The 27419-nt window shown below is 39.9% G+C and overlaps 2 long non-coding RNA genes across 2 annotated transcripts; one reads left to right on the top strand and one right to left on the bottom strand.

Annotated features, from left to right (window-relative positions):
* Positions 1-2301: 2301 nt before the first annotated feature.
* Positions 2302-4124, top strand: LOC145878588 (uncharacterized). Its single transcript, XR_014392046.1, has 3 exons — positions 2302-2387; positions 3568-3709; positions 3805-4124. It is a non-coding gene; the product is annotated as an uncharacterized LOC145878588 (long non-coding RNA).
* Positions 4125-10839: 6715 nt separating this feature from the next.
* LOC145878589 (uncharacterized) lies at positions 10840-21928 on the bottom strand. The gene is made up of 2 exons (XR_014392051.1): positions 21340-21928; positions 10840-14147 (listed from the first exon to the last, which is right to left on the bottom strand). It is a non-coding gene; the product is annotated as an uncharacterized LOC145878589 (long non-coding RNA).
* Positions 21929-27419: the final 5491 nt, after the last annotated feature.

The raw sequence follows: 27419 nt of genomic DNA, 5'->3' as shown, positions 1-27419 counted from the left end.
GTAGACCAACCCAAGCTGTACTGTTCAGTAAGATAATAGTAGGCCAACCCAAGCTGTACTGTTTAGTAGGATAATAGTAGACCAACCCAAGCTGTACTGTTCAGTAGGATAATAGTAGACCAACCCAAGCTGTACTGTTCAGTAGGATAATAGTAGACCAACCCAAGCTGTACTATTCAGTAGGATAATAGTAGACCAACCCAAGCTGTACTGTTCAATAGGATAATAGTAGACCAACCCAAGCTGTACTGTTCAGTAGGATAATAGTAGGCCAACCCAAGCTGTACTGTTTAGTAGGATAATAGTAGACCAACCCAAGCTGTACTGTTCAGTAGGATAATAGTAGACCAACCCAAGCTGTACTGTTCAGTAGGATAATAGTAGACCAACCCAAGCTGTACTGGTCAGTAGGATAATAGTAGACCAACCCAAGCTGTACTATTCAGTAGGATAATAGTAGACCAACCCAAGCTGTACTGTTCAGTAGGATAATAGAATAACTATTATTGAAACAGAGAAACTGAGTCAGAAATTCACAGGTTTCAAAATTTCTTTCATTTTTTTTCTGGTTTTTGTTCTCAAAGTCTGACTTTTTTTAAACAGAAAAACAATACAATTGTATGTTCTAAGTACATAACAATGCTTAAACCACATCAGGAGACCACGTTTGAGGTTTGGGAAAAATGCTAAATGTTGATTTTTGCGAGTAGTTCCCCTTGAATTAAAGGTTAGTACAGGCACCTAGCACTATTGTTGGATTAGCAGTGTTTATATAGTACAGGCACCTAGCACTATTGTTGGATTAGCAGTGTTTATATAGTACAGGCACCTAGCACTATTGTTGGATTAGCAGTGTTTCTGTAGTACAGGCACCTAGCACTATTGTTGGATTAGCAGTGTTTCTGTAGTACAGGCACCTAGCACTATTGTTGGATTAGCAGTGTTTATATAGTACAGGCACCTAGCACTATTGTTGGATTAGCAGTGTTTCTGTAGTACAGGCACCTAGCACTATTGTTGGATTAACAGTGTTTCTGTAGTACAGGCACCTAGCACTATTGTTGGATTAGCAGTGTTTCTGTAGTACAGGCTCCTAGCACTATTGTTGGATTAGCAGTGTTTATATAGTACAGGCACCAGCACTATTGTTGGATTAGCAGTGTTTATATAGTACAGGCACCTGGTGTAACCAACTTCACACAGCCCCCCAGAAGAAAGGCACACGGACACCCACACTTCAGGTTGACTCAGTTTTTATCTGCAGTAAAAGATATCAAACAGTGATGACAGGCATTGACAGGACAGTCATATGTTCACTGCTCTCAGACTGAATCGACAAAGTGATTGTATAATAGACATGCGTTGAGTTTAGAAAATAACCAAAAAATACAGAAAAGCAGTAAAATAAAACAGTGATGACAGGCACTGACAGGACGGTCACAGCCACACGTTCACTGGTTAGGTAGGACACAAGATATAATTTAGATAGGAACAACAGTAGTGATACATGGTTAGGTAGGACACAAGATATCATTTAGATAGGAACAACAGTAGTGATACATGGTTAGGTAGGACACAATATATCATTTAGATAGGAACAACAGTAGTGATACATGGTTAGGTAGGAAACAAGATATCATTTAGATAGGAACAACAGTAGTGATACATGCCCTCAACGTGAAGTGATATTAATCCATCAATACAGAGCACAAGTGCAACCCTTTTTATATAAATATTTGAAGGTAGTAAGAAAATAAACATGAAGTTAATATTTCAATAAGTCACCTGCTAGTAAATCACCTGCTGGTAATAGCTGCGTGACACATTGTAGTGCAGTGACCAACGGTGCTAGTTAGCTCGTCATTAACACGGCTAGCTAAACAAGCAGAAACCTGGTTAACTTGCTGAAATAGGTCTTCAATTTATGAACGGCAAAATAAATATATACATAGCCACATTCGCCATTGACTTTAGGATATATGAACCAGTTTTCCAAAACCACTATTGTGTTATAGAGTTTTAAACAGTTTTTATATACAGAGGAAGAGGACTGGAACCTGCTGTCAGAATATCTCTCTCAGCCTGAGGAGCAGGCAGACCAACTTCCCAAATAGGGGAGAACCACTCAAACCCCACTAGTTGTTCTTTCAAAGAAAATAATACAAAAATGGTAAGTCCGAAGAACTCTCGTATTACCAACCTTACTACAATGGCAGCAAATATTTTTATCAATTCAGTAACACATAATGAAAGGAAACGTTAATTATATCACCCCTTTTCCTGAAGTGAATGGTTTCACCCACTACTCTCCCGGAACTGAGGCGTTGAGATCGACGTTGCGCGCGAGGTTGATGGAAACTCTACATTTTCACTTTGTTACACCTTTGGTGAGCAAAACAGCTAATAACTTAGCTAAATACTGACATTATCCTCAATCGAGATATCTGTCCGTCGTTTCAGCTCCAACTGAAGTTAAAGGTGCATTTCAGACACACATGTTCGTGTCTATTCAGGATGTAGTGTACTCAGACTGTCTAGCTCTAGCTAATAATACAGCATAGTAGGCTATTGGTTGACAGACAGCCGCTGATCACATCACCACCAGGCAGGGACATCACTAGACATTAATGGATGGGGGGGCTAAGCCTCTTTTAGGGGGGTCTGGCATACTCCCTCCGGTCCGTTTATTGTTAGCTAGCAGTCTCAAGCCACAGAAGTAGCTAACGTGAACTTAAACGTTGCATGTACACTAGATAGTGGTAAACTGCTGAGGCCGCCCATTGTGACTCGCTTGTGGACGTGCTGGCAGCAAATGGCAGCATGTTTGATTGTGCGTCAAGAATTCAGCACAGCAAGTTTGTATGAAGATCTGGTTATTAAAGGGGTACATAGTTCAATAGTAATATCCTCTAAAACGCTCTGGTGACTAACAAACTGCTGCCCTGTTTCCAATTATCCACATGGCTGGCAGAACCTATTCAACTAAGTAAATACATTACAAAAATGTTTTAATAAAACGATGTATTATTAGCTAACTAGCTACAGTGCAGGCTAACACAAATGAGCTGCTAAATTAACTAGCTAGTTAGCTATCTTGCCAACGTTATATAGTGTATAGATAGCTAGCCAAGTGAATTAAATATCACCAGCTTCCTAACATATTAGCTCGGTATCTTGATGTATTTATCACTGTAAAAAACAAACTCCAAATGCATTTGTAGGTAGCTAGCTAACAGCCTTGGAGGGTGAAATGATAGCAGCCCCAACTGTCAAAGTGAGAGAGAAGACTATTCTGGATAGGGAAGGTACTTTTATGTAGTTCCTGTCCCTAGAAGTGAGGATGGAGATAATAGTAACATTATATTCAGTACGGTATAATTTGACTATAATGAAGTCTGTTTCTTGTGAGGTTTTCGGTCCTCAGATACAGAGAGCTGTGAAAGCCAGTCTACATATGAAGAGGTCCCAATGAAGAGCAGTGGTTCTCGCTTTAACTACCTTATTTTCTCAATAACAGTCTCTCTCCTTCACTTCATCCCTCTCTCCCCTTCTCCCTAAATCCTCTAGGTTATATCAGCTGTGTCGGTGAACCCCTCCTGCATCTGAACTGGCTACATAGAGGGCACAGCATGATCAGATTTGAGAGGTCACTTGGTCAGGCCAACAGGAAGTATTATTAAAGAGATGCTTTACATTGAAATACAGATAGGTCAGTTTTGCATTTCACCTCCTGATTGATGTTAGATTAAAAAATAAAAACAAGGCTTAGATATGCTCTCTCTCTCATCAGTCTCTCGTCTGCAGATATGTTTTGATGTGAGAGGATGCCAACCCCCAGTCCCATCATCGCCACCTCACCTGCTTTTAAGAACCTTTGGGCCGACGAGAGACACTATTGTTTAATTGTGATGAACTGAGAGAATATTTAGGTAGCACTGTGATTCATTAATCATGTGCTGCCTTCCCTGCTCCTATGTGCTTACCTCTTTCCCTTTCTGTCTTTTACACCTCTTTCTTCCTCTGTTTTTATAATGCACAACACATGTGCATTGAAGTACAGATTGAACTTGTATTTATAACACTTGGATAAATGAGCTTTTCAATAAAGCATTTCACATTCTCTACTGGTTGAAATGAAGTCTCATTTGATGAAATACTCTACCTATCCTGTGTTCATCAGATCAATGCAGATGAAGGGCATTAGATATTGAGATGAACCGGTTTGAGACTATTTACATGATGCATAGGAAGTGTAGTGTACTGTTTTTCTGTATATATGAATTACAAATCAGCCTTTAACTATTTCAACCATGTTTCTAGTCTGTTAGTTACAATGTGTAACCATTGATGTCCCAGGACCAAGATTGGTAAACAATGTTGAAATGTATAATTGTAATACATACAGTTGAAGTTGTAAGTTTACATACACTTAGCTTGGAGTCATTAAAACTCGTTTTTCAACCACTCCACAAATTTCTTGTTAACAAACTATAGTTTTGGCAAGTCGTTTAGGACATCTACTTTGTGCATTACATGTCATTTTTCCAACAATTGTTTACAGACAGATTATTTCACTTATAATTCACTGTATCACAATTCCAGTGGGTCAAGTTTACATACACTAAGTTGACTGTGCCTTTAAACAGCTTGGAAAATTACAGAAAATTATGTCATGGCTTTATAAGCTTATGATATGCTAATTGACATCATTTGAGTCAATTGGAGATGTACCTGTGGATGTATTTCAAGGCCTACCTTCAAACTCAGTACCTCTGTGCTTGACATCATAGGAAAATCAATAGAAATCAGCCAAGACCTCAGAAATAAATTTGTAGACCTCCACAAGTCTGCTTTATCCTTGGGAGCAATTTCCAAACTCCTGAAGGTGTCACGTTCATCTGAACAAGCAATAGTATGCAAGTATAAACAACATGGGACCACGCAGCCATCATACCGTTCAGGAAGGAAACACGTTCTGTCTCCTAGAGATTAACTTTGGTGTGAAAAGTGCAAATCAATCCCAGAACAGCAAAGGACCTTGTGAAGATGCTGGAGGAAACAGGTACAACATGATCTATATTCACAGTAAAACGAGTCCTACATCGACATAACCTGAAAGGTCGCTCAGCAAGGAAGAAGCCACTGCTCCAAAACCGCCATAAAAAAGTAACTACGGTTTGCAACTGCACATGGGGACAAAGATCGTACTTTTTGGAGAAATGTCCTCTGGTCTGATGAATCAAAAATACAACTGTTTGGCCATAATGACTAGAGGTCGACCGATTTATGCGTTTTCAACGCCGATACCGATTAATCAGCCGATTTTTTTGTGTATATGTGTATATATATATATATGTGTGTATATATATATATATACTGCTCAAAAAAATAAAGGGAACACTAAAATAACACATCCTAGATCTGAATGAATGAAAGAATCTTATTAAATACTTTTTTCTTTACATAGTTGAATGTGCTGACAACAAAATCACACAAAAATAATCAATGGAAATCCAATTTATCAACCCATGGAGGTCTGGATTTGGAGTCACACTCAAAATTAAAGTGGAAAACCACACTACAGGCTGATCCAACTTTGATGTAATGTCCTTAAAACAAGTCAAAATGAGGCTCAGTAGTGTGTGTGGCCTCCACGTGCCTGTATGACCTCCCTACAACGCCTGGGCATGCTCCTGATGAGGTGGCGGATGGTCTCCTGAGGGATCTCCTCCCAGACCTGGACTAAAGCATCTGCCAACTCCTGGACAGTTTGTGGTGCAACGTGGCGTTGGTGGATGGAGCGAGACATGATGTCCCAGATGTGCTCAATTGGATTCAGGTCTGGGGAACGGGCGGGCCAGTCCATAGCATCAATGCCTTCCTCTTGCAGGAACTGCTGACACACTCCAGCCACATGAGGTCTAGCATTGTTTGCATTAGGAGGAACCCAGGGCCAACTCCACCAGCATATGGTCTCACAAGGGGTCTGAGGATCTCATCTCGGTACCTAATGGCAGTCAGGCTACCTCTGGCGAGCACATGGAGGGGTGTGCGGCCCCCCAAAGAAATGCCACCCCACACCATGACTGACCCACCGCCAAACCGGTCATGCTGGAGGATGTTGCAGGCAGCAGAACGTTCTCCACGGCGTCTCCAGACTCTGTCACGTCTGTCACATGTTCTCAGTGTGAACCGGCTTCATCTGTGAAGAGCACAGGGCGCCAGTGGCGAATTTGCCAATCTTGGTGTTCTCTGGCAAATGCCAAACGTCCTGCACGGTGTTGGGCTGTAAGCACAACCCCTACCTGTGGACGTCGGGCCCTCATACCACCCTCATGGAGTCTGTTTCTGACCGTTTGAGCAGACATATGCACATTTGTGGCCTGCTGGAGGTCATTTTGCAGGGCTCTGGCAGTGCTCCGGCAGTGCTCCTCCTTGCACAAAGGCGGAGGTAGCGGTCCTGCTGCTGGGTTGTTGCCCTCCTACGGCCTCCTCCACGTCTCCTGATGTACTGGCCTGTCTCCTGGTAGCGCCTCCATGCTCTGGACACTACGCTGACAGACACAGCAAACCTTCTTGCCACAGCTCGCATTGATGTGCCATCCTGGATGAGCTGCACTACCTGCGCCACTTGTGTGGGTTGTAGACTCCGTCTCATGCTACCACTAGAGTGAAAGCACCGCCAGCATTTAAAAGTGACCAAAACATCAGCCAGGAAGCATAAGAACTGAGAAGTGGTCTGTGGTCACCACCTGCCGAACCACTCCTTTATTGGGGGTGTCTTGCTAATTGCCTATAATTTCCACCTGTTGTCTATTCCATTTGCACAACAGCATGTGACATTTATTGTCAATCAGTGTTGCTTCCTAAGTGGACAGTTTGATTTCACAGAAGTGTGATTGACTTGGAGTTACATTGTGTTGTTTAAGTGTTCCCTTTATTTTTTTGAGCAGTGTATATATATATATATATATATATATGTAAAAATGACAATTACAACAATACTGAATGAACAATTTTATTTTAACTTTTAATATAATACATCAATCAAATCAATTTAGTCTCGAATAAATAATGAAACATGTTCAATTTGGTTTAAATAATGCAAAAACAAAGTGTTGGAGAAGAAAGTAAAAGTGCAATATGTGCCAGCCTAATCTCAGGAGTTGATGGGCTTGAAGTCATAAACATCACAATGCTTCAAGCACAGCGAAGAGCTGCTGGCAAATGCAGGAAAGTGCTGTTTGAATGAATGCTCACGAGCCTGCTGCTGCCTACCACTGCTCAGTCAGACTGCTCTATGAAATATCAAATCATAGAGTTAATTATAATATAATAACACACAGAAATACGAGCCTTAGGTCGTTAATATGGTCAAATCCGGAACTATCATTTAGAAAACAAAACGTTTATTCTTTCAGTGAAATATGGAACCGTTCAATATTTTTATTTAAGGTCAAATGTACTGTAACTGTCTAGTTGTGAAGAGAATCTAAATATGTTGTTTATTGATCTCCTCTCCATTCTAGCACCATACGTTCTGTTGTTTACTGATCTCCTCTCCATTCTAGCACCATACGTTCTGTTGTTTACTGATCTCCTCTCCATTCTAGCACCATACGTTCTGTTGTTTACTGATCTCCTCTCCATTCTAGCACCATACGTTCTGTTGTTTACTGATCTCCTCTCCATTCTAGCACCATACGTTATTCAGAAGCTGGACAGCATATGAATAGAATCCATCTTCTCTCACCCTTTCCCCACAAGACCTACATCACACAAGATGCTTCAGAATAACGACAACAACAAGCTGGTGAAGTTGCTACCCAACAGGAACAGCCATGACAACAACAACAAGCTGGTGAAGTTGCTACCCAACAGGAACAACCATGACAACAACAACAAGCTGGTGAAGTTGCTACCCAACAGAAACAACCATGACGACAACAACAAGCTGGTGAAGTTGCTACCCAACAGGAACAACCATGACAACAACAACAAGCTGGTGAAGTTGCTACCCAACAGGAACAACCATGACAACAACAACAACAACAAGCTGGTAGATGCTTTTAGAAAAAAACATTAATTTGGAAACATTATGAAAAAGTTAATGTCTCCACCATGAATGTTTAAGTTATATAGTCTACAAAGTGTTAATGTCACCACCATCGATGTTTAAGTTATATATTCTACCAAGTGTTAATGTCTCCACCATGGATGTTAAACTTCATCGGGGTAGGGGGCAGTATTTTGACGTCCGGATGAAATTATTAAATCTATTATTAGTAGATTTGGATAGAACAACATCAAATCGTTAGCCAAAGTTATTTTTGCAAGAAAAGACTTAGGTCATGGAAGTAGATGGGAATTTTTCTAATATAAAGTCAGAGTTGTAGCCATTAAATGTGCCAAAGTGCTGATGCACTTAAAGACCCTTAGAGAAAAAGAGTTGATGAGCAAGGTTGACAGTTTTCTAAAGAAAGAGAATCTATCTGAAGAAGAAGAGTCTGTATTTAAGTCTTTACAACTAGAATTAGAAAGAAGAAGAGTCTGTATTTAAGTCTTTACAACTAGAATTAGAAAGAAGAAGAGTCTGTATTTAAGTCTTTACAACTAGAATTAGAAAGAAGAAGAGTCTGTATTTAAGTCTTTACAACTAGAATTAGAAAGAAGAAGAGTCTGTATTTAAGTCTTTACAACTAGAATTAGAAAGAAGAAGAGTCTGTATTTAAGTCTTTACAACTAGAATTAGAAAGAAGAAGAGTCTGTATTTAAGTCTTTACAACTAGAATTAGAAAGAAGAAGAGTCTGTATTTAAGTCTTTACAACTAGAATTAGAAAGAAGAAGAGTCTGTATTTAAGTCTTTACAACTAGAATTAGAAAGAAGAAGAGTCTGTATTTAAGTCTTTACAACTACGAATTAGAAAGAAGAAGAGTCTGTATTTAAGTCTTTACAACTAGAATTAGAAAGAAGAAGAGTCTGTATTTAAGTCTTTACAACTAGAATTAGAAAGAAGAAGAGTCTGTATTTAAGTCTTTACAACTAGAATTAGAAAGAAGAAGAGTCTGTATTTAAGTCTTTACAACTAGAATTAGAAAGAAGAAGAGTCTGTATTTAAGTCTTTACAACTAGAATTAGAAAGAAGAAGAGTCTGTATTTAAGTCTTTACAACTAGAATTAGAAAGAAGAAGAGTCTTTATTTAAGTCTTTACAACTAGAATTAGAACAGCTTTACACGGGTCAAAGGGTGCCTTTGTAAGGTCAAGAGCAAAATGGATTGAAGAGGGGGAAGAAACAATAGTTACTTTTTTGCACTTGAAAAGAGAAACTACAAAAGAAAATATAGAAAACTGCACTCAAAATTAACAATGTTTTATGCAAAGATCCCATTACAATATTATCATTTGTCAATTCCTTTTAAGAAAACCTTTACAGCTCTCAATTTCAGGAAGATGGTTGTGAAAGCTACATTTGCCACATTCAGAATTATGTCCCTGTAATTGAGGATGATTTCCACTCAGTTTGCGATTCACCTGTGTCAATTGAAGAAATTAGAGAGGCTCTGAATTCAATGAAAAAAAGGGAAATCTCCTGGCCCTGATGGCCTATCAGTTGACTTCTATAGACAGTTTGGGGAGTTACTACAAGACCCGATTTTTAATATGTTTCAGATTGCATTAAAAATTGTGAAATGGTCTCCACTATGAAACAGGGCCTTGTTTCACTGATTCCGAAGCCCAATAAAGACCCTTCTCTCATTGACAATTGGAGACCAATTACTTTATTAAATATTGATTACAAATTGATTGTTCTGGTTTATGGCAAAAATTAAAGAAAGGAATAGATACCATTATAAATGAGACTCAAACAGGATTCATGAAGGGCCGTCACATCAGCTCTAACATTTGTTTAGTCTTGGACCTTGTAGATTATTCAGATGCAATTGACTCAGATGCGGTTGTCTTATTTTTGGACTTCTGTAAAGCCTTTGACACAATTGAACATTCATTTCTCTTTAGGTCACTTAAACTTTTTGGATTCGGTGAAAATTTTATCAAAGCATGTTTTACAAAGATATAAATAGTTCTGTGTTACTAAACCTTAATACTTCCAAAATGTTCAGTGTCAACAGAAGTGTACGACAGGGATGCCCAATTTTGCCATTTTTATTCATTTTGGTTGTGGAACTAATGCAAATTTGTATGGCTTAACCATTTTTAACAAAGAAATCAAAATTTCCCAACTGGCTGATGATACTACTCTTTTTTAAGAGACAAAAACCAGGTCGCCCTTAATGCTATAACTGCATTTTCTATTGCATCAGGATTAAAATGGAATGTTTCTAAATGTGAAATCGTATGTTTATTTGAATCTGATGATAAAGAAATAGAAAATATTCCTGTAAAGTACTGTGTTTAAAATCTAGGAATACATCTGTCAAAAAAACACTTAGTCAGACAACATATGAATTTCTCTCCTACAATTAAGAAAAACAAAAATATATTTAATGATTGTCTACAAAGAGATCTTTCTATACTTGGGAGAGTACTTCTGTCCAAGGCAGAGGGACTGTCTCATTTTGTGTACCCCTCATTATCTTTATTTGTAAATCCTTCTACTTGTAAAGAGATCAATAAGACCTTTCTTGACTTCATCTGTAAAAAGGATATCTGCGTTTTCTGTGAAAAAGGTGAGAATCTGTCCCATTTGTATCAGAATTTTGGGAAAACCTTGCAAAATACTTCTTTACCATTATGAACACTGTCTATGTTTTTGACATGAAAGAAATAATATGTTACTATATGTTACTATTGCAATGATAACAAGACCATTGAAATGATTGTGAATATTTTTATTCTTGTTGCCAAATACTTTATACAAAGACAAAAATTCCAAAATTCTATACCAAAATTACACATTTTTCTGATTGAATTTAACTATTTTATTAAAACATTAACCCCAGTGAATAACAACAAGAATAACATTTTCCTGAATCATTATAGATTTTTTCAGAGTGATTACAATTGCACTAGAATTTTTTATTTTTTTATTACTTCATTGATATTGTTTGTGTTTGTATGTTTTAGTATTTTCTCGTTAATAGCTGCATTCTGTTTTGTATGATGTAACAATGTAAATTGTTGATCTGTATTTTGAATTTAAAAAATATATATAAAATCAATTAAAAATAAAAAGACATCGCCATCTGCTGACTGGAGTGGGTAACGCAGTTGAGGAACCAAATGTTTATTTTTCATTTATTCCATAAAAGTTGATTATTATATTAAGTCGTTCAAAGAGAAGCATGTGTTGATTGATTCGTGTTTAATGAGTGATAATTTAAAACAAACTTTAGACCCACTACATATTTGCATTGAACCATACTTCTGACATGGATCATTTTGACCCCAGAGGCATATCTTTTATCATAGCCAAAATGTGGTTTATTAAATTTTTCATGACTTTGTCAATCAACTTGATCTTAATACATCTAAATCATGGTTTAGTGTTTCTGTATCAATATGGACTTTTAACAAATTCAAATCCTTTGGAGTAATTTTGACTCCAGCCAAAAGCACCTTGGATAAATAGGACGTTTATTTCAAATCAAAATCAAATCACATTTTATTGGTCACATACACGTGTTTAGCAAATGTTATTGCGGGTGTAGCAAAATGCTTGTGTTTCTAGCTCCGACAGTGCAGTAATATCTAACAAATAATATCTAACAATTTCACAACATATACCCAATACACACAAATCTAAGTATTTGAATCTAGGTTTCTCTGTAGACATGATCCATCCCACCAGAGGGTGGAGGGGCACCTGTATCAGTGGTTTTGACCAGATAGACACCTGCAGACACAGTATAGCGCCTCCCATGTACTCTCCTAAGATTGGACTTTTCTATACCACGTATCATGTGATTGTGTACAAAACTGCCAGTGGTAGAAAACTGCCAGCGGAATGCAGTGCATTCATAAAGTATTCAGACCCCTTCACTTTTTCAACATTTTGTTACATTACAGCCTTATTCTAAAAATGTTGAATTGTTTCCCCTCATCAATCTACACACAATACCCCATAATGACAAACCATTTGCAAATGTATTTACTTAAGTGTTCAGACCCATTGCTATGAGATTCGAAATTGCTTTCAGGTGCATCCTGTTTCCATTAATCATCCTTGAGATGTTTCTTCAAATTGATTGGAGTCCACCTGTGGTAAATTCAATTGATTGGACATGATTTGGAAAGGCACACACCTTTCTCAGAGTGAAAACCAAGCCATGAGGTCAAAGGAATTGTCCATAGAGCTGAGACAGGATTGTGTTGAGGCACAGATCTGGAGAAAGGTACCAAAAAATGTCTGCAGCATTGAAGGTCCCCAAGAACACAGTGGCCTCCATCATTCTAAAATTTAAAAAGTTTGGAACTACCAAGACTCTTCCTAGAGCTGGCCACCCGGCCAAACTGAGCAATTTTGGTATTTTATTAGGATCCCCATTAGCTGTTGCAAAAGCAGCAGCTACTCTTCCTGGGGCCCACACAAAACATGACATAATACAGATCAATAGACAAGAACAGCTCAAGGACAGAACTACATACATTTGGGAGAAGGGCCTTGGTCAGGGAGGTGACCAAGAACCTGATGGTCACTCTGACAAAGCTCCAGAGTTCTTCTGTGTAGATGGGAGAACCTTCCAGAAGGACAACCATCTCTGCAGCACTCCAACAATCAGGCCTTTATGGTAGAGTGGCCAGACGGAAGCCACTCCTCAGTAAAAGGCTCATGACAGAACGCTTGGAGTTGCCAAAAAGCACCTAAAGGACTCTCAGACCTGGATGAAACCAGGCACCATCCCTACGGTGAAGCATGGTGGTGGCAGCATCATGCTGTGGGGATGTTTTTCAGTGGCAGGGACTGGCAGACTAGTCAGGATCGAGGGAAAGATGAACGGAGCAAAGTACAAAGATTTTTCCACTGATGAGGCTCATAGAACAGGGGGAAAACGATTAGGCTTCTAAATTGTGACACCATTAAAATACTCCTACTACAATGTTAAAACATTCTACACTGTGACATAATTTCATTGATATCATGAAACAACTCCTTCATGTATGTATTTTCTGATGTTTGATCAGAGATCTTTTATCAGAGTATATTTTTTGATATTGATTACAGCTATGAGGTTTCTCTCCTGTGTGAGTTCTCCGGTGTGATATTAGGGTGCTTGGGTGACTAAAACTCTTCCCACATTGATCACAGCTACACGATTTCTCTCCTGTGTGTGTTCTCTGGCGTGAAGTCAGCTGGCTGGATGTAGTAAAACTCTTCAAACATTGATCATAGCTATAAGGTTTCTCTCCTGTGTGTGTTCTTTGGTGGTATATCAGGCTGAATGACTGTGTAAAACTCTTCCCACATTGATTACAGCTATAAGATTTCTCTCCTGTGTGTGTTCTCTGGTGTAGTCAGATGGCTAGATGTAACAAAACTCTTCCCACATTGATCACAGCTATAAGGTTTCTCTCCTGTGTGCTCTCAGATGTACTATCAGCCAGCTTGAGTGATTAAAACTCTTCCCACATTGAGTACAGTTTTAAGATTTCTCAACTGTGTGTATTTTTTGGTGTGATTTTAAATCTGTTGAACTAACAAATCTCTTTCCGCAGCCAGAGCAGTGGTACGGTTTCTCTCCTGTGTGTGTTCTCAGATGTACTATCAGGCAGCTTGAGTCAGTAAAACTCTTCCCACATTGATCACAGCTATAAGGTTTCTCTCCAGTGTGTATTCTCTGGTGAGTTTTCAGGCAGCTTGACTGAGTAAAACTCTTCCCACATTGATCACAGCTATAAGGTTTCTCTCCAGTGTGAATTCTCATGTGTACTTTTAGCGATTCTGATCTTAAGTAACTCTTCCCACACTCAAAACAGTGGTGAGATTTCTCTCCTGTGTGTACTCGCTGGTGTATTTTAAGTTCTGATGAAGATTTGCAATGTTTCCCACAGTCAGAGCAGAGGTGAGATTTCTTCTCTGTGGGTTTCTTGAGGTGATATGATCTGGAGAGACTCTTCTCTGCCTCGTTAGCATCATCATGTTGTTGAGGCTCCCCAGAGGATCCAAGATAGTCACGTCTCTCTCCTGTGTGAACAACAAGTCAGACAGATGGTTAAAGGCCCACAACAGCAGAAATCTATTGTAAAAGGTGATGCCAACAGCGTAGCCATAATGTTATACAACAATTGACGTCTGTAATGAATGTTAAAATTACTTCACAATTGTCTTAAGACAGTCAAGTGAGCAACAATAGTCATATTTAGTCTTGTTTTCACATTAGTAGTAACATCAATGATTTTAGGCTAGAAAAAAGTAAAACATTTTGAAATCCTAAGCAGTGTGCCAGATGAATTTTTGGTCTCCAAAATAGGCCCCTTTCTGTGTTTTCTAAAATTGCGACAATGGCGATGCACACGCAATTTGGTTGCAGAAACACCTCCCTGCTAATGCAGAAACCACTAATTATGGATGTTGTATATCTGCCTGAAGCAAAAACGGTGAGCAAAGATTTTAGTTTTTCCACAATGTATTCTGAATATTACAACACACTATCAGAGCAAGATCAGGAGTGCTGCTCAAGGAAACTCACATTAAGCTCTGTGTCTATTCACTAATTCACCACCGTGGGGGAAAACTCAGGGGAGTTCTCATCGGCTGACAGCAAATATAGCCTCCATTTCCAGGTTGATTATGAGTGCATTTCACACTACTTTGGATTATAATTGTAAGACTCATTTGAATGTCCTGATTTATATAATGTTTATGTTATTGTTGAAAATCTACTACTTTATATTTAAAAACGTCTTCAACCAGTAAAATGCTCTTTGGCTCGTTTTCCATCAGCCTGACAATGAGGGTTTGTCCACTAAGTGTTTAACAAATTGACCCATAACTTCACCTAACAATAACATAGACCTACTGTAGGACCCATAACTTCACCTAACAACAACATAGACCTACTGTAGGACCCATAACTTCACCTAACAATAACATAGACCTAGGATTATAAATCATTTAATATTTCAGGTGAAACTTGGAAACTAAAATGTATTTGTCATGACATTTCATAACCTCATCACCAGATAATGTTGTGAATAGTCCCAGTAGGCTAAATGTCCTGAATAAAGGAAAATAGCTCTGTGTGTTGTGCAATAGCCTATCCATCAAGGAACAGTTCTCTACACATTATGAGCTAAGTATCTCTGTGCGCAAACAGACTAACGAGACCCTACTGTAAATCAAGCAGACAATATCACATTATAAACATCAATTTGTTTGGGATATTGGATCCAACGTGGATCACGGCATAACTGTCTTTACCGGTGTAATGAATGAAGAAGCACATTTGACTGGCATTCAGAAAATGATTTCCTGGATCAGCTGATGATAGTTGAACATGTGACTAAGTAAACAGCTACTGTATTAAGTATTATGTGTAATTATTGAAGAACTGCGTTAATGACAGTATCCATTTGGGTGTTGTGAATCAACTTAAGGTGAATCTGTTACAACCATTGGATTTAGCAAACTCTGAAATGATTTAGGATTTATGTGCCCATGAAAACTGTTTTCCCAGCATAACATAAGAAGACACTAAATGTTACGTAGTTAGAGAGCATTTCAGAGATCTGAATACAAAAACAACTGTCCGACAGCAAGATCCAGTATTTAAGTTAAAGTTCATCATAACGTTATGACTATAACTACTGTTCCCTGAAGGAGGGAAACTAGGTACAACATACTATTAAATCCACGCCTCGCTGGAAGCCCCGCCTTCCACAGGTTATGAGCGTGAGACTCTGATTTATTCCTTCAATTTAATTCCGCTCTTCACCGACCCAGGAAGTGGCGGGGCCAAACAGGTGTTGTAACTCGTTCATAACTGGCAGATCGGTAGAAATGGTAAGATAAATTGGCACTCCAAATGGAAAAGGAAAAAGTTTGCGGATTTACCGGAAACTTCAGGAGCATAACGTCCAAATTTACGAAGATCAGCAGCAGGTCGGTAATTGGTTATTTTCTTCTGGTTATATTGATCTCTGGCTTCCTCAAGTCATTTGTGTGTGTTAATTAGTTAATCAAACGCTTGAAGCATCAGTTCAAGTTCCGTACATACAGTTGATTTTATTAAACATGTGGGGTGTGTCTATATGAAAAAATACACGTCATAAAATTTCAACCAATCAATTGGTAGAAAGAAAATACTATTTTTTTTAATCTGGGACAGCCCTAGAACATACAGTTCATTTGGACCCCTTCCCTTTTCCCACATTTTGTTATGTTACAGCCTTATTCCAAAATGGATGACATCTTTTTATTTATTATCAATCTTCAGACAATACCCCATAATGACATAACAATACCCCATAATGACATCACAATACCCCAAACAGGGAATAAAGTTTAGAAATGCTTGCATACCAGGGAACCTTTGGCAAAACCAACTATATCATACTACAACCAATAAGCATACTACAAACTCAATGTACTTCACAAATAGTACGGTTAGTATGATTATTCCAACACAGCTCAGGTCTCTGGGCTGCCATTTTGTTTCTGTTTAAATCCTAGGTTGCCCCTTTAAAAAACCACACAATCAAACAACCAATCTGCAGTTGAAACAATAACAAAGATGTCATTCCACCACTGTTTTGGTAATAAGATGATGGATGGGGCTGGAGACATGTAACTACTCTCAAATGTGATGTAGTTAATGGAGATGGAGGTGTGTTCTAGTGGGTCTGGGCAGGTGTGATGTAGTTAATGGAGATGGAGGTGTGTTCTAGTGGGTCTGGACAGGTGTGATGTAGTTAATGGAGATGGAGGTGTGTTCTAGTGGGTCTGGACAGGTGTGATGTAGTTAATGGAGATGGAGGTGTGTTCTAGTGGGTCTGGACAGGTGTGATGTAGTTAATGGAGATGGAGGTGTGTTCTAGTGGGTCTGGACAGGTGTGATGTAGTTAATGGAGATGGAGGTGTGTTCTAGTGGGTCTGGACAGGTGTGATGGAGTTAATGGAGATGGAGGTGTGTTCTAGTGGGTCTGGACAGGTGTGATGTAGTTAATGGAGATGGAGGTGTGTTCTAGTGGGTCTGGACAGGTGTGATGTAGTTAATGGAGATGGAGGTGTGTTCTAGTGGGTCTGGACAGGTGTGATGTAGTTAATGGAGATGGAGGTGTGTTCTAGTGGGTCTGGGCAGGTGTGATGTAGTTAATGGAGATGGAGGTGTGTTCTAGTGGGTCTGGACAGGTGTGATGTAGTTAATGGGGGTGTGTTCTAGTGGGTCTGGACAGGTGTGATGTAGTTAATGGGGGTGTGTTCTAGTGGGTCTGGGCAGGTGTGATGTAGTTAATGGAGATGGAGGTGTGTTCTAGTGGGTCTGGGCAGGTGTGATGTAGTTGATGGAGGTGTGTTCTAGTGGGTCTGGACAGGTGTGATGTAGTTAATGGAGATGGAGGTGTGTTCTAGTGGGTCTGGACAGGTGTGATGTAGTTAATGGAGATGGAGGTGTGTTCTAGTGGGTCTGGACAGGTGTGATGTAGTTAATGGAGATGGAGGTGTGTTCTAGTGGGTCTGGACAGGTGTGATGTAGTTAATGGAGATGGAGGTGTGTTCTAGTGGGTCTGGACAGGTGTGATGTAGTTAATGGAGATGGAGGTGTGTTCTAGTGGGTCTGGGCAGGTGTGATGTAGTTAATATTTGTATGATGCTGTCATTTGTATTTTTTGTATTGTTTATAAATTATCAAATGAAAAATATTTTTTTAAGTCCCAATGCAGTCACCCCTCACTGTTCTATTTTTGGAGTTATTACATAAAACCAATCAGAATTCAGAAGAATGCCAAAGTCAGGTGTGAAGTAATATGGAGGACCAGCCTATTCCCTATGATGTAAACTACAACAGAAATAACTTCAAATGTAGAACTTGAAATTAAACCAACCGTTTCCACTCATGACTTGAGTGATTAAAGTAAACCACAGTTTTGGAAATACATAATGCCATCGAACCAAATATCAAAGAATGTTAGCTATATGCAGTTCTCTTAGCCAGCCCGCTAACATTAGCTATTTAGCCAACTAGCTATGGTCAGCGAGCTGGAGCCCAACTACTGGAGACCAGTTAGAACCCAACTAACAAAACCCAACTAAAACATGCAGATCAAAAGAGCAGAGACACACAGAATGATGTCATGGAAAATCCCCAACATCCAAAATAGATAGATTCCAGATGTCAGTCAGCTAGCAGTAAGCCAAGGTGGAAAAACGAACCAAACTCCTGCAGTGTACTTCACAGAGAATGCTGAAAAGTAGTGATGGGGAACATCTCCCTGAAGCATTCGTGAGCATCAAGTCCATGCTATATTTTGGGTAAATGGTGACTGGCTGACTGATTTATAAATAACAATGAGTAGTTATTTATGATGCAAGGTGATTTGTAGATCAATTAGTCTGCAGTCGCCTGCAGTGTGAGCTGCAGGCGGTTGTTCGATGAAATGAAGCTTCGAACATCATTGATCACGTGCTGCTGATAAATTGATACAGGCATCGGCACACTGCTTTGAAGTATATTGCTTAGCGATTTTAACGCGTGACTCGTAGCTGTCGGTATCAAATGTAAAGTACCTACCTAAAAGTTTTGTTTTTAAAGGAGCAAGCAGGTGTGATTTTCTCTTTTGTTTTGAGGCCACGGTAAGAAGGCACCAGAGCCTACCGTGCTAATGGGTTCCCTCTAGATAACACAACCACACAGTGCATGAAAAGCATGAGGTGTGGCTAACGTTTGCAAGCTTAAGCTAGCTACCGAGCTAGCATAGAAACTCAATAGCACAGAGTAGATCCTCCATATGACGCTGAGAAATACTGCATTGTGGGTAGTTTAGAAGATATCCCAAAATAAATGAAAACATGTGTAATAACGAAAAACAACTGTTTGTACTTATAGGTAACCAGATCGTGAATACAACTAGGTTACTAAGTCTTTAACCACACTGTATTGTTACACTGGTGAGTAAAAACTCATGCTTCCCACCCTTTAACTTTTTGTCTGATAATTATAATATACATTTTACTCAACTGCGTTACCCACTCCAGTCAGCAGATGGCGATGTGGGGCTTTAAGGCAATGCTGCTAGTGTGATGTTTAATCTAGTGGATGGGACGCTTTTTTCAACAGCAGCAACAGTTAGTCAGCCACCTCCGTAGCTTGCTAGCCAAAATAGCCGAACCAATAAAGCTCTTTAGACGCTTTCATGTGTATTAGCCACTGTGTTTTAAACACTTCTGTTGTCGAGTTAGTTATCCGATTTAATTTCATATTTACGGTGTTTCTGTTATTAGTCAGCTAGCCGGCTGGTTAAGTTAGCACTAGCCTAGCTAGCTAACATCTCCAACCATGAGCTCACTAAGCTTGCTTCAGAGTTCAAGTAACAGACACATCTCAACATCAACAGTTCAGAGGACCATCAGGCCTTCATGGTTGATATTGCTGCAAAGAAACCATTACTAAAGAACACCAATTAGAAGAAGAGACTTGCTTGGGCCAAGAAACACGAGCAATGGACATTAGACCATTGGAAATCTGTCTTTTGGTCTGATGAGATCAAATTTTATATTTTATATTTTCAGATGACCTGGCCTCCACAATCACCTAACCTCAACCCAATTGAGATGGTGTGGGATGAGTTGGACCGCAGAGTGAAAGAAAAGCAGCCAACAAGTGCTCAGCATATGTGGTAACTCCTTCAAGACTGTTGAAAAAGTATTCCAGGTGAAGCTGGTTGAGAGAATACAAAGAGTGTGCAAAGCTGTCATCAAGGCAAAGGGTGGCTACTTTGAAGAATCTCAAATATAAAATATATTTTGATTTGTTTAACACTTTTTTGGTTACTACATGATTCCATATGTGTTATTTCAGAGTTTTGATGTCTTCGCTATTATTCTACATTGTAGAAAATAGTAAAAGTAAAGAAAAATCCTTGAATGAGTATGTGTCTTAACTTTTGACTGGTACCATTATTTTCTCATGCAATTACAGTAGGTTGTATCGCTGTAGGTCATGCCAGTAGGTTCAAGTAGGTTGTATCCAAGTGGTTGTATCTCTGTAGGTCATGCCACTAGGTTACAGTAGGTTGTATCCAAGTGGTTGTATCTCTGTAGGTCATGCCAGTAGGTTACAGTAGGTTGTATCTCTCTAGGTCATGCCAGTAAGTTACAGTAGGTTGTATCTCTGTAGGTCATGCCAGTAGGTTACAGTAGGTTGTATCTCTGCAGGTCATGCCAGTAGGTTACAGTAGGTTGTATCTCTGTAGGTCATGCCAGTAGGTTACAGTAGGTTGTATCTCTGTAGGTCCTGCCGTTAGGTTACAGTAGGTTGTATCTCTGTAGGTCATGCCAGTAGGTTACAGTAGGTTGTATCTCTGCAGGTCATGCCAGTAGGTTACAGTAGGTTGTATCTCTGTAGGTCATGCCAGTAGGTTACAGTAGGTTGTATCTCTGCAGGTCATGCCAGTAGGTTACAGTAGGTTGTATCTCTGTAGGTCCTGCCGTTAGGTTACAGTAGGTTGTATCCAAGTGGAAACAATTATCAACCCAATGTGGAAAGTGTCAAATTTGGTCAACAACAAAATGAATGACTTATTTGCTACGTGAGGTTTACTTGATCTAACAGAAGTTTCATAATGATTAAGTTGTTATGTGGACACGTGACATACCAACAACTTTGATAAAAACACTATAGGAGTTGTCTCCAGATCGCTATGCATATTCATGCTAGTAGCTTAGCATCTCTCTCCATTGAATACAGGCAGTTGACGACAACAACCCTCATAGAATATAAACAATAGATAACAATAATAAGATGTATCCACCAATCCAAAGAAAGGATAGGCGGGAGCTAGACAACCCACAGTGCTGCTTTGTGGACAACGACTCCCCTTGTTAGGGCAGAGACTTCTTGTCAGCATATCCATCATCTTTGGTGTAGCCAACCCAACTCTCACATGGCTCTATTGGGGGGAACGGTGTGTAGTAAATCATCACTACATTAAAATCACTACATGCCGTGGCCCCCAGTCTGCTGTCAGCAGATAGACCCTTCTCAAATATATATGTCAAGTCACTTTTTGGAAACGGAACGGAGAAAACAAGGGGTAGCTTGCCCTCTATGTCGTCTGATTGTAGACATATCAGTAATCATCCTAGGGCCCTCCGGTGAAGAGGTATTGATGAGCCAACTCCGAATATCCAAAGTGAAAAAACAATTTAAGGCGGTACTTACTGGTGTAAATCAGATCTCCTACCTCCACCTCTTCATCTTTCAATGTGACAGAAATGTCCCCTTCCTTCTGAACTCCAAAAACTGTATCCTCTTTTTCTTCCTCCTCTTCTTTCACAGTAACATCCTCTTCCTCCTCTTTCACTCTGAACATGTCTTCCTCCTCTTCTTTCACTAGAACAGCCTCATCCCCAACTTCTTTTTTTACTGTGACATCCTCCTCTTCCTTCTCCCCTTTCACTACAATGTTCAGCCCCAGAGCTTCTTTCTCCGTCCAGCAGACCTCCTCTTCTTTAGCAGGAGGGGAGAAGCTTAGTGACCTCATTTTCGTGGATGTTAGCTAGCTAGCTATCATTAGCAACTAAGCTAGTGCTAACTTAACCAGCCAGCTACTATATTTGACTAACAAAAAACAACGTAATATTAAATTAAATAGGTTAACAAGTTGATACAATAGAAGTGTGTCTAAAACACAGCCGCTAATATACACCGAAAGCATCTAACGAGCTTGAATCTTTCGGCTATGTTGGCTAGCAAGCTACCGAGGTGGTTAACTTGTTGTTTTTGAAGAACCGTCCACTAGATTATACGTCACGCTGCAGCATCGCCTGAAAGACGCACATCGCCGTCTGCTGACTGGATGGAAAACGCAGTTGGGGAAAATATTATTTTAAATGGATTTCATTAAATAATACTATTGTATTGAGATATACAAAGACAGGAATGTGTTGATTGATTAGTGAGAATAAAAAAATGTTTACTACAGCACATTTAAGGCAGTTTCATTAAGTCAAAATAAATTTAAATAAGTAGCCAGCTACTGTCGGTCTATACTGCTCCTACATGGTGTAACAATACATCATGTAGATGTATATAATGAACAGATTAGGTCTATACTGCTCCTACATGGTGTAACAATACATAATGTAGATGTACACTAACAATCTAAAGTTTGGGGTCACTTAGTCCTTGTTTTTGAAAGAAAATCAATTTTTTTGCCCATTAAAATAACATCAAATTCATCAGAAGTACAGTTTAGACATTGTTAATGTTGTAAATGACTATTGTAGCTGGAAACAGCTGATTTTTTTAATGGAATATCTACATAGACGTACAGAGGCCCATTATCAGCAACCATCACTCCTGTGTTACAATGGCACGTTGTGTTAGCTAATCCAAGTTTATCATTTTAAAAGGCTAATTGATCATTAGAAAACCCTTTTGCAATTATGTTAGCCCAGCTGAAAACTGTTGTGCTGATTTAACAAAGCTTTTGTAAACAAAAGATTTGTTAAACCTTAAACCTGTTAAACCTAATGGCTGTGATCAATGTGGGAAGAGTTTTACTCAGCTAAACAACCTGATAGTATACCAGCATACACACACAGGAGAGAAACTTTATGGCTGTGATCAATGTGTGAAGAGTTTTACCACATCCTGCCAGCTGACTTCACACCAGAGAACACACACAGGAGAGAAATCTTATAGCTGTGATCAAAGTGGGAAGAGTTTTACTCAGTCATTCAGCCTGATATACCACCAGAGAACACACACAGGAGAGAAATATTATAGCTGTGGTCAATGTGGGAAGAGTTTTACTACATCTAGCTATCTGTCTATACACCAGAGAACACACCCTGGAGAGAAACCTTATAGCTGTGATCAATGTGACAAGAGATACTCTGATAAAAGATCTCTGATCAAACATCAGAAAATACATACATGAAGGAGTTGTTTCATGATATCAATTAAATTATGTCATAATGTAGAATGTTTTAACATTGTAGTAGGAGTATTTTAATGATGTCACAATGTAGAACCCTAATCGTTTGCCCCCTGTTTTATTGATTTCAGCATGATATGGATATTAGCCTCATCAGGGGAAAAATCCAGGCTCTGAATTGAAAGAGTACTATTTATGTGATTTAACAAAAAGTGACTAACAAAAAAAGAGCTGTGTTACACTTACAGCATTGGTGACCCACTTGAATCAAAATGTAGCTAGCTGTTTTCTACAAGTTGTCCTCTAACCAATGATGTACACATTATTCCCAGATTCCATGTGGTTTTTGAGCTGTTAGTTTTAACAGGACATGCAACCTCATCTCCCCACTCTCACGCAATTGATTTCAACATGATATCGATGAGTGATGACAAATAAGTGTTTCATTCCTTTGTTTAGCGACCCCTAAATTGTAAGGTATCACTCCAAAATGTAGCTGACTGTCTTCTGCAGGTTGTCCTCTAACCAGTGAGGTAAAATATATCTCCCATTTCCATGTTTTTTAGTGGTGTTAGTTTCAACAGCACGTACAACCTGATTTTCCCCTTAATGGATATCAGTGATGTATTGCTATTAAACAGCAGTGATGTTGTTGCTGGTGCAGTTTATAAGGTGTTTAAAAACATACAAGTAATATGATTATGGCAGATGTTTGTGTGTATATACATGTTTTATTATTCCATGCCTCACCATTAAGTGAATTATTGCCAATACATATTAACAAAGGGGTGTACATTTGATTTTCATATTTCATATTATGTAACATTTAGTAATGATAATTATTTATGCAACCAGCTTACCATTTTTGGGTACAATTATATTGACATTGTTGCCCTGCTATTAGAATATCAGGGTTCATTCTCGGAGGTGCCAACCCAAATGTACTAGAGCATGACATTGGGGACTGGGCCCAGATCCAACAACATGCCTATCTAGTGAACCCTGAAAAGAGAGAGAAGCTCCGCAGTGAGGTGGAAAGCTACTACCGATATTGCAGGAGTTTCCTCTTGAAATCAGACCGTGGTAAGGACAACTTGGTTGCTGAAATTCTCAATGGTGGGCAGTCAAAAATGTTTTGCGTTTCGCCAGTGCGTTGCCATGGATCCCAATTTATTTTGACTGCATGTTTCTCTGTATTGGAGATGAGTTTTGTTTGGGCTCGTTCCAAGGGGACGAGAGTTCTAGAAGCAAGTGAGTTTTAGGAAGACGAGAGTTCTAGAAGCTAGTGAGTTTTAGGAAGACGAGATTTCTAGAAGCTAGTGAGTTTTAGGAAGACGAGAGTTCTAGAAGCTAGTGAGTTTAAAAAAAAATTACATTGTAGAAAAATATATATATTTAAAAATACGTGTGTTTTCTTGTTTTTAATTGTTGACAGCCAGTAGACACCATGTTTATATTGGTGAAGGTGAAGCATTGTAGTTGATTATAATGTGAAATGGAAGTTGTTTTCTGTTGATGGTGAGCAAACTTGTCCAACAAAAATATAGGACGTATTTGTTGTCTTAAGGGAGAAGGTGTTACAGGCTTTGGTTTTTCCATTTATGTTTTGAGGTTGGACTTTAGCACGTCTAGCTCGTTAGCACGTCTAGGTCGTTAGCACGTCTAGGTCGTTAGCACGTCTAGGTCGTTAGCACGTCTAGCACGTCTAGCTCGTTAGCAGGTCTTGCTCGTTAGCACGTCTAGCTCGTTAGCAGGTCTAGCTCGTTAGCACGTCTAGCTCGTTAGCACGTCTAGCTCGTTAGCACGTAGGACACACTGATTGGTGTCACCTCGTTAGTCAGTTTGTGTTCCACCTGTGCTGGCTTGTCCATCTCGTTAGTGGGAAGGTATTTCACCTGAGCTGGTCCAGGTGCTATTTAAGAGTGTCTGGCCCAGTATGCCAGTTGTCTTCAAAGACGTGGAGGGTCAACAACTTTAGTTACGCTACCTTTTTGGTTTGCGTCCTGTCTTTAAGTTTGGTGTGGGTTTTTCTTTTGTTTGCCTCTTCTTGGGCAGATTTAGTGGCTGTCTTTTAGGTCCCAGTTGTTGTTACTAGTCAACTTTCAGTGGACACCCCCATAGTGTCTTTCAGAACCCCTCCTAAAACCCCACCTGTTTAGTTGTGGTTGTTGTCAGTGACTCTTTGTTAGTTCCTCTTCTATTTAAGGGACATTTCTGGTTTTCTTGCTGGGGAACGTAACAACAAACAATGGAGTAAAACAAGCTTATATTTTGGGTTGGATATTGCATCCAATTCTTAATATTTTAATCAATGATATTTCCTTACAATGCTCATTTATCTTTCAGTTGTTATTCTTATATATTTTTTTTATCCTGTTGTGGTAAATATTTATGTTTATTTACTTTGTATTTTCCTGTGAAGCCATTGTGTTGCATGCATGTCTGAAATGTGCTGTATAAATAAAGCTTGATTTGAACATATTGAAGAAATATGTGCAAAGCAACACATATCTTAGTCCAACTTAGTATGAAAAACAGTATCAGTCGGACTTTTCCAGCCTGCTGAAGGAGTGGTAAACACCACCCCTGGCTCTACCAGGGGCTTGAGGTGGTCTCCCACAGCTCCTCTTATATCATGTTCTGTGGCCTTGCCGTTCCATTTCTTGACAGCCGCTGCAACACAGAAACACATTTAGTTGTATTATATAAAACACTCAAAGTAATGGATATGGAGCATCTATGGCCTCAGTTACACCTGGCACCTAAATGTGACTTCTGTCATCTAAAATTCACCCTCACCTTTGATGTGCATGAAACAAGTTATCTGGACATTTTGATTAAGAGGGAGAGGAGTGGCTTTAGCACAGACCTATACAGGAAGCCAACGGACAGGAAATCCCTGTTAGCTTCCACCCTACACCCCTAGAAAATAGTCTCTCCGTCAGCCAATACTGTCGCATAAGCAGGTTTTGTGGTACACAGAGTGACTATGACAAACAAGCCGACTGTCTGGATGAGTGTTTCAGACAGCGGGGTTACCCAGAGGACTGTCTGGATGAGTGTTTCAGACAGCGGGGTTACCCAGAGGACTGTCTGGATGAACGTTTCAGACAGCGACAATGCTTCCTTCAGTACTCCCCAAACCTCCCCTCCCTCCAGATCAACATGTTCAATGCTTCCTTCAGTTCTCCCCAAACCTCCCCTCCCTCCAGACCAACATGTTCAATGCTTCCTTCAGTTCTCCCCAAACCTCCCTCCCTCCAGACCAACATGTTCAATGCTTCCTTCAGTACTCCCCAAACCTCCCTCCCTCCAGATCAACACGTTCAATGCTTCCTTCAGTACTCCCCAAACCTCCCTCCCTCCAGACCAACACGTTCAATGCTTCCTTCAGTACTCCCCAAACCTCCCTCCCTTCAGACCAACATGTTCAATGCTTCCTTCAGTACTCCCCAAACCTCCCTCCCTCCAGACCAACATGTTCAATGCTTCCTTCAGTACTCCCCAAACCTCCCCTCCCTCCAGACCAACACGTTCAATGCTTCCTTCAGTACTCCCCAAACCTCCCTCCCTTCAGACCAACATGTTCAATGCTTCCTTCAGTACTCCCCAAACCTCCCCTCCCTCCAGATCAACATGTTCAATGCTTCCTTCAGTTCTCCCCAAACCTCCCCTCCCTCCAGATCAACGTGTTCAATGCTTCCTTCAGTACTCCCCAAACCTCCCCTCCCTCCAGAGCAACACGTTCAATGCTTCCTTCAGTTCTCCCCAAACCTCCCTCCCTCCAGACCAACACGTTCAATGCTTCCTTCAGTTCTCCCCAAACCTCCCCTCCCTCCAGATCAACGTGTTCAATGCTTCCTTCAGTACTCCCCAAACCTCCCCTCCCTCCAGAGCAACACGTTCAATGCTTCCTTCAGTTCTCCCCAAACCTCCCTCCCTCCAGACCAACATGTTCAATGCTTCCTTCAGTTCTCCCCAAACCTCCCCTCCCTCCAGACCAACATGTTCAATGCTTCCTTCAGTACTCCCCAAACCTCCCTCCCTCCAGACCAACATGTTCAATGCTTCCTTCAGTACTCCCCAAACCTCCCTCCCTCCAGATCAACGTGTTCAATGCTTCCTTCAGTACTCCCCAAACCTCCCTCCCTCCAGACCAACACGTTCAATGCTTCCTTCAGTTCTCCCCAAACCTCCCCTCCCTTCAGACCAACATGTTCAATGCTTCCTTCAGTACTCCCCAAACCTCCCTCCCTCCAGACCAACATGTTCAATGCTTCCTTCAGTTCTCCCCACTTGGTAAACAGTTGGACCACATCATTAAAACACTGGCACGTCTTGATCATTGATCCACAACTGG

Source organism: Salmo salar, chromosome 04 (assembly GCF_965601325.2).
Source record: "Salmo salar chromosome 04, fSalSal1, whole genome shotgun sequence".
NCBI classification, from domain to species: Eukaryota; Metazoa; Chordata; class Actinopteri; order Salmoniformes; family Salmonidae; genus Salmo; species Salmo salar.
The sequence above is the reverse complement of the archived record's forward strand: the minus strand, read 5'-3'. Positions and strand labels throughout refer to the sequence as shown.